The following is an 8,179-nucleotide window of genomic DNA, read 5'->3' as shown; positions in this document are numbered from 1 at the left end:
AATAATAATAATAATAATAATAATAATAATAATAATAATAATAATAATAATGATAATAATAATAATAATAATAATAACAATAATAATAATAATAATAATAATAATAATAATAATAATAATAACAACAATAATAATAATAATGATAAATGTTATCAATAATAATAATAATAGTAGTAGTTGTAGTAGTGGTAATAAAATGGATGGGCCCTAACCTGAGGGTAATTCCTCATATTTTCTTGCTTCACCTCGAACGCACATCTCGACTTACATTTTGAAGTTGTCGTCGAACGAATTTCTTAAAGCGAAGTCCCTCACGGACGAAAAGAGTTAAGCTTTTTGTTCTTTTAACACAAACATTAGTAGATCTTATTACAGGGATGTAAACACAGTGCTTGTGGCAGATGTCAACACCAAAAACGTAGAAAAAAACGAGTGAAGTAAATTAAAGAAAGAGTAATCGAAATAAAGAAAGAAGAAATGAAAGAAAACGGGAACGACTGGAATGATTCTGTTGGCCCGGGTGTTGCGTCATCCGCGCTCAGACTTGGCTACGAATAGAAAAGGGCAGTCGCCTTCTAGCCAGTGAATGCACGAAACTGACCTATAATTTGAGGGGACAGTAAATTGAGCTGCATGGTTACAAGTTCTTCGAAAATGCTCATTGTCTCCTCACCCCAAGCGCTCCCTTTCTCTCGCTCTCTATATGTGTGGGTGTTATCTATGTGTGTGTGTGTGCGCGTGTGTGTGTGCGTGTAAATATTATATATATATATATATATATATATATATATATATATATATATATATATATATATATATAACCATATCTATATTTCTTACTAATTTATCTATTCATCTTTTTCATCTATAAATATTGATTCATTTATTCGTTAATGTATCTATTTATTTGTTGCTCGTAATTATTTTTTTTCTCAATTGAAATGAGTTTTACTTGCCATGGCCGTGTGGCCAAAATGTAACAAGGAACTTAATTGTTGGAAATGCTCGACTGTCGCGACGAACTACGAGAAATCTACTTTTGAAATGAGTTTGCAATTCTGCTTGAAGAATTCGCAAGTGGTTTAGATAATTTCCTGTAATATCTTCCATTTGCTTGGTTTGTCTTTAAGCTTGTTTAGCCTTTAATGTGCTTATTTTCCTCGTTTGTTTGGTATTAAGATTTTATATTTTTATATCAGTTTAGTTACTTAATTGTGTTTTTTTCATTTCTAGATCTATTTAATTATTTATTTTTTGTATCTAGTTATTCATTCAGTTATTTATGTATAACGTATTTATTAATTTACGTATTCAGGTACGTAATTATCTATTTATTTAGTTATCTATTTATTTATATATTTATCTGTTTATTGAATTTTTATTTACCTATATTTCTTATTTATTTATTTATCTATTAATTTATTTTTATTTATAAATATTTTCATTTAATCGTTTAATTATCTATTTATTTGTCTATTCATCTATTCCTATTTATAAATATTCATTCATTCGTTTATCTATTTGTTTGTCTACTTATTCATTTACTTATTAATTGACTTGTTTCTTTATTTATTAATTTGTTCGTTTATGTATTTTATTTTATTTATTTATTTTTTCTTTTGATCTCTTTGTCTCTTTTGACTTATTTCTTTATTTATCAATTTGTTCGTTTATGTATTTTATTTTATTTATTTATTTTTTCTTTTTATCTCTGTCTCTTTTGAGCACGCTTTGATGTCATACAGCAACTCATCGTAATGCCTCGGACAGGCGGATGGAAAAAGGGTATTTCCTTTCTTTCTGGGATATTCCTCTGATGTCCTATCGATCTCTTAAAGCGGAGTTTCTGGCATCGAAAGGGGGATTTACGTGGAGCGTCTCGGTCCCAGCATGTCTAAATCGATGGAAACCACTGTTAAACTTCATGTCAGATCATTTTTATGGATGTCGCGCATAGGACTTGAACCTACCGCTCTGAGGCCAAGAGGCTAACGAGACGGTGCCTTAACCCGCTCGGCTACAGGAGGTATAAAAATCTCTGAACTCGGAACGCTAAATTATCTGATTGGTGTCGCTGTTCACTAGCGAATTTCTCACACATTCAAATCATGTACATAAGAACATAAGAATGAAGGAGACTGCAAGAGACCATAAGACCTACACTAGGCAGTTCTATGTCCATAACCACCTCTCATCCCCATCCACAGTTGAACTTCAAGTCGTGTATATAAGAACATAAGAATGAAGGAGACTGCAAGAGACCATAAGGCCTACACTAGGCAGTTCCATGTCCATTACCACCTGTCATCCCCATTCATAAAGTTATCTGCCGTTTCTTAAAACAAGCGACATTTGACCACCCTATTAGTAAGGCAATTCTTGCCTTTTTCCTTCTTAAATTTGTCCAATTTAAATCCATTACTGCGAGTCCTGCCCTGTTGTCTTCCTATGTAGAGTCCTGTTCTGTTTCTTTTACTGAAATTATATCATGTTTTTCAGTGTTATAAATATATCCCTCATGATTATAAGAAATATTTCATTTCAAAGCCAGTTTGAGTTGAATTTGCGTAGTTTGTAAAATATAATGTATGGTTTTTTTTTTTTCGCTCATTAATCCAGTCTGGCGAAATTTTTGTACTAATGGTGCTCATATTAGGACAGCCATACGTACTTCAGAGCAACCCTTGCTTTTAATTGAACATGATCAAGAAATCACCGACGTGACGTCAGCATTACGTCATTCCTTCTCGATCGAGAACACGTGACGTCATGAGGGGAGCGGAGCGGAGCCAATAGGCAGCCCGCTCTCAGTTCCTTCAGTGATGACGTCATAGCTACGTCACGCCTTTTTCCAAATATGGAAGTTGGAATTGCTCTTCAATGTGTATCTATTATCCATTGAAGGGTCAGAATTGGGTTGGATTTTTTTTTTTTAAACAAATCGGGTGATAGAAATTATATCCTTTTACAGGTGAAAGTAATATGAAATCAATAATGTGTACAGTACGTTCACCACTCATACTCCCATCCACTCAACACACCAACACACACACACACACACACGCGTGCGCACAAACATATACACACACACACTCACGCACACACACGCAAACACACCCACACACCCCCACTCCTAGACATACCCACCCACTCACACATAATACACACGTGTACGACCCCCGCCCCCCACCCCCCGCACACCCACATCCACACACGGGTGTTCTCTCCGGGCGAACATGACTGATTTGTTACGCTCAGAATGTTTCATTCTGTTTTCACTCGATGCGATTTTGTTTCTCAGCTTCGTCTCAGAGGCACCTCTCACCCCGTATCAGGACATTTTCCCCCGGAGGACAATTTCCCCCCCGTTGCCAATTGCCCCCTGGGACAATTGCCCCCTGGGACAATTGCCCCCCTAGGACAATTACCCCTTGATGTCAATTTCCTCCCATTGACAATTGAATGATATACACTAAAAATTGTTCGTAATTTGATAATGTAAACTCTCTGTGTTATATAATATATCGTCCCTCTCGTCCCCTCTTCGACTATTCCCATCCGTCCTGGGTGGTGCTTTTCCTATTCTTCCTCCTGGTGCCGCCAGATTACTTTATTCATTGCTTTGGTGTCATCAGCCGCTGATCGCAACAACTTCATTGTCCCGTGATCTAGCCACATCTGTACGATGATGCCGACGTAAGCGTCATGAGGCGCGCGTGGGTACATATATATATATATATATATATATATATATATATATATATATATATATATATATATATTGTGGTTGTATATCAGTTGCCCCCGGGTTCTGTGAACGGGTTTGATAATTTTTCTGTGTTTATTATTACTCAGAGTAGAATAGAATGAGTAATACAGCAGTGACTTTATATTATATAATGCGAGAAGTGTGATACATCGTACATATGGCAGCCGATGTTGCGCACGATAACTTGACTCTTACTGAAGTGGCCGGTGGCGCCGGCCGTTCAAGCAGTTGCTGCAGGGTGGCAACTGGCGCCCCAGCCCTCGTCTACCCACTCAGCAACCGAATGAATGACATCGTCCGGCATTAGACAGAATGAAATCTGCAAGTGGCGCCACCGAAGCCAAGGGGGGATAAGTCGCCGCTTAAGTAGGAAGGAACTAAATGGAGGGCATCCTCCCAATGAACTCATACCCCCGAGCTCTCATCTCGATTCGACGGTATAGAAATATATCGGAGATGCTTATACAACAGGTCCCACATTCCCCCTGTGGATTGTCAGATGTGAGTGCGAGCACAGCCTCGCGAACACACAAGCACGACCACACACAAAGAAACACACACAAGAACACATACGTACATGCGTGCATGTGAACATGAAACAAACCCACACACTCACACAAGTACATGACATGCAAGTGCGACTGTGTCAGGAGGCCTGAGGCAGTTCGTGGTGGGTTTTTGGTTGATGAATGAGAGAACAGAAAGAAAGGCGTGCAAAAGTAAGGTGATTGGATGTTCAAGTGGCAGTGAGTTGGAGGTAAGTTTTGAAGGAGAAAGGCTGCAGGGAGTGAAGTGCTACAAGTATTCAGGGTTACATGAAGCAGGGAATGGAGCCGCAGAGGTTGAGGTGAATTATAGATTAAGTAACAAGCAGATGTCTGGTGAGAACTAGAGTGTCATGAGGATTAGGTTCACGATGACAAACGCAAAGAGAAGACTGCGCAACACTATATGATATAGATATTTTAAATTTAAAGGAGACAGAAAAGAGAAGCCTACATGTGTTTTTGATAAAGGTTTTAAGAATAGGGTTGAGGTTACGAGGGTGGGTGGAGTGAGAAAGTAGATGAGGCAGAGAGTGCAGGTAGAAAGAGAGCTTGCAGATAAGGAAGATCAAAGAATACTGATATGGTTTGGGCATAGGACAAGAATGAATGAAGAAAGACTAGCACAAATGTGTGGAAGATAGAGATGGATGAAGTGAACCTGAGGGCAAAGACCGAGGGTAGAATGGATGGATGAATGAGTTCTTGGGTGCAAGAGGAATGTCTGTTGAGCTGGAAAGGGAGAGGTCAAGAGATAGCTGTGAGTGAGGAGTGGTTGTAAATGAATGAAAGTTAACGTGGCACTGAAAGGGTTTCTTGCATGTGCTACAGTTTCTTAAGTGGATGAGGGCTGGAGAGAAGGGTTGCCATGTAATGAAGAGGTGTGTGTGTGTGAATCAACATGGTCTTGGATCACGTGTCGGACTCGTGACCGACAGCTATTTCCCTCCCGGAAGAGAGCCCAGAGCTCATATATGACCGATCTATGGGTAACGCTGTGACCTTATACACACACACAACTCCCCGCCCACGAGAGTTGGAGTAACAACTCGTAGCGCAGCGATACTGAAATTATTTCAGCCCTGATCGGGATTCGAACCCGGACCGCCGTAGTGGCGTCCGGGGTCTCTAACCACTGCGCCACGGGGATTAGGTCAATCGGAAGGTTTATGGAAGGAAGGAAATATGAAGGAGGAATGGAAGACTGATAAGTGGATAAAAAGCAAGTGTGAGAATGTGGAAGAGGAAATAACTGTGATGCCACACTGCTGCGTGGAAGATATAAGTAAATGACGCTAACATGTCTCTCTCTCTCTCTTTCTCTCTCTCTCTCTCTCTCTCTCTCTCTCTCTCTCTCTCTCTCTCGCTTTCTCTCTCTCTCTCTCTCTCTCTCTCTCTCTCTATCTCTCAAGCTGACCTATTGTTATAAACCTTTCTTTATCTCTGCTCCTTTCATTGGTGTGGATCCTAAAAAATCTATACTTCTCTCTCGATGTGCTTTTGTCATGAAGATGATGCTGGGTCAGGGGAATCGCTCTCTCACAATGGCCCCTCTCGTTTATTCATTCTCTCATCACCATCTGTGAGGAGACGCACTTATACACCCACCCACACGCACACCCACCCACCCACCCACACACATACATAGAGACATACGTATATATATATGTATATATATATATATATATATACATATATATATGTGTGTGTGTGTGTGTGTGTGTACGCATAATGATCACTAAAACACACTTCATCCAAAAATTTTGCTGGTAACCACAAAGGAAATCGGAAATAGTAATTCTCAAGCGCTTTCGTGTTATTCACAGATGTGGTTACCAGTATATATATATATATATATATATATATATATATATATATATATATATATATATATATATATATATATACATATACATATATATATATACATATATACATATATATATGTATATATGTATATATATATGTATATATACATATATATATGTATATATACATATATGTATATATATATGTATATATACATATATATATACATATATATATATATATATATATATATATATATATTTTTTTTTTTTCCCTTGGTCTCCATGAAAAGGTTCTAAATGGGGACCACTAGAGTATAACGTAGTCGCCACTGACCTCTGCTTCATTTACTGCCGCTATAAATATGATATTTTCATCAGGGAATAAAGATGTCCAGGGACTCCAAAATCTCAGGGATCTTATCGAGGTTTCCGTTCTTAATTTCACTTTTGAAGAATCAAACAATGTCCGAAGTCTTTGTAAGCAACCGTGCGCTTCTTCCGTATACGTCACACCAACGAACAAAAGCCTTTGTCGTAATGGCGAGCGTTTATACCTCCAACGCTGTTTACGTTATCAGCTGTACACGCGTCGCGGTGCGTCAAACTGTTCCGCTTGGGAAGACACAAACACACACGGAATGAGAAAGACGAATTCATGTTCTCATCAACAACGAAGCAACAGAAAGCGCATTCAACAATTAGTATATCAACAAACAATATCACACTTCCTCGAAGGTAGGAAAACATTATCTTGTACTACTGAGATCAGATGTCCACAGAGTACAAGACTGATGAATGAATAATTGAAGACGTCATCACAAACGACGTCAAAACAACTGATCCTAATAGTATAATTTCACTCACCACAAGAAGAGTAAAACATCACTGCTTTTATCATGACTGCCTTTCCAAGTCAAAGTCGCCACTGCAAGAAACTCACGCCATTTATCAACACGACTGCATCAATGAGGACTGTTGGTTTAATTAAAAAAAATTCAGAATGTGAGGACAAAGCTTTTGAAATGGTTAACATGCCACTTAGAAAACGGAGCCTTAAAGAACTTCCTGTGGAACACTAAACATAAAACTTCCCTAACTCGAAAGAATTTGGAAAAAAAAAATAATATTAGACAGATAACACTAAACATAAAACCCTAACTCTAGAGAATTTAGAAAAAGAAAGAATATTAGACAGATAACACTAAACATAAAACTTCCCTAACTCGAGAGAATTTAGAAAAAGAAATAATATTAACAGGATAAAGAGACCCTCACTGATTCTTATTCCTTGAATTCGTCTACTTCACAGTATTCAAACCATTCGTGAACAAACACATAACTGACCTGCAAGTTCTCCACCCCAGATGATGTACAGTAACCATCTCCGCGACTCCTATTGGCTAAAAGCACAGCCAATCAGGAACGTCGCTTTCGTTGGTGAATTCCCCGCGCCAACCAATCACACGACAGCAAAAAAAAAAGAAAAACAAAAACAAAAAAAAAAAAATATATATATATATATATATATATATATATATATAAATAAATAAATAGATACATAAATAGATAAATAAATAAATAAAACGAGACACAGGCTCATTCAGCCTGATGACCTCAAGTGAACATCGAAACGTTGCAGCAACCTTCGGACAGCTACTTGGCAGTCTACAAATACATCTACATAAATCAACAAGATATATATAAAGATAGATAGTTAAGTAGATAATCAAATAAATCCGTTGTTTTCACATTTGTTGTTATTATTAATTGCCTACTATAAATACCTGCAGGCTGACAGCAAAGGGTCTAAGGTTGATCGATTTTTTATTTTTTTCTCAAGCCAAAGTGAAATTACGATATTAGGCCTTCTGTTTCCAAAAACCAAATCGGCCTAGTATTTATCATCCTCTCCATTACGCTGGTCAAAGCGACTGGTCTATAGCTAGTAGGTTGAGAGGAATCCTTATTACAAAGGACTACAAAGGTGGAGCATGCCGACAGGAGACCTTTTGGTCCATAACTAGGTCGGATGCGAAAAAAATTATGATAATTAT

The sequence above is a fragment of the Oratosquilla oratoria genome, chromosome 33 (genome assembly GCF_046742065.1).
Source record: "Oratosquilla oratoria isolate Oo_2021 chromosome 33, ASM4674206v1, whole genome shotgun sequence".
In the NCBI taxonomy this organism is placed as follows: Eukaryota; Metazoa; Arthropoda; class Malacostraca; order Stomatopoda; family Squillidae; genus Oratosquilla; species Oratosquilla oratoria.
Note: the sequence above shows the minus strand (reverse complement) of the source record.